Consider the following 908-nt stretch of genomic DNA (forward strand, 5'->3'; position numbering starts at 1 on the left):
GAGAGTTTCTAAATTCCCTTAATATTCTATATTTCTGTTGTTTCTAAAAAGCAGCCTAAAATGGAATAGTTTTTTCCTAAGAATCCCAAATCCTGCTCCGATATAAAACTCTTTGCCTTTTTTTCCATGAGTCTTCCAGTGTTCCTATGAGGTTGCAGTGATCAACAATAATATGTCCTTCCAATTTCCATACCCTTTTTCACTTTCTCTGGGGAGATTTTTATAGGGGAGACTTTCTTAGCTTTATGTATCCTTTGGATCATACATTTATAAAAATAAAATTGTTTTTGGCTCTCCTGTCTTTGATGTCTTCTCAGCCTTGAGAAAGTAGCAGGGTCATAGAGTGGCTGTATTGCCATAGGAATATCATGGTCTCTTAAGAACATTCTTGTTTTTAGAGTGATGCACACTCTACCCAAATGCCAGTAACGCAAATATGACCTGCAAATGAGAAAAGAACAACACTCTTTATACGAAACTTACCTCTTAGTGGGGTGAAAGATTGCTGAAATAATGTGAAAATCGACCATTCCTTAATTGTGGGAATATATTTTCAGGAGAAAAGTTTCACCACTTTTAAAGTTAAATATTACATTAATCATTGTTAGTTCTGGGAATTAGCCCAAACAAATCATTCTTCCAACAGTGTTTGTGGTCAGCCAACATAGGCCATCAGACATTGAATTAAGCTTTTTTTTTTCATTCCTAGAAGATAGGATTTGACCAGTAAGAATTTGGTTATGCAATTAAATGTTGACCATTTCCCTTACACCTACCATTATTGACATTTAGCACTGGTAATTGCTAAGTGGCCGCTTAACGTAGCCTCAAGGTGCATGGGATTTTTCTTTTGGAGCAATGAGAATGTTCAAAAATTGATTGTGGTGATGAATGCACAACTTTGCGAT

The sequence above is a fragment of the Dasypus novemcinctus genome, chromosome 15, assembly GCF_030445035.2.
Source record: "Dasypus novemcinctus isolate mDasNov1 chromosome 15, mDasNov1.1.hap2, whole genome shotgun sequence".
Classification (NCBI taxonomy): Eukaryota; Metazoa; Chordata; class Mammalia; order Cingulata; family Dasypodidae; genus Dasypus; species Dasypus novemcinctus.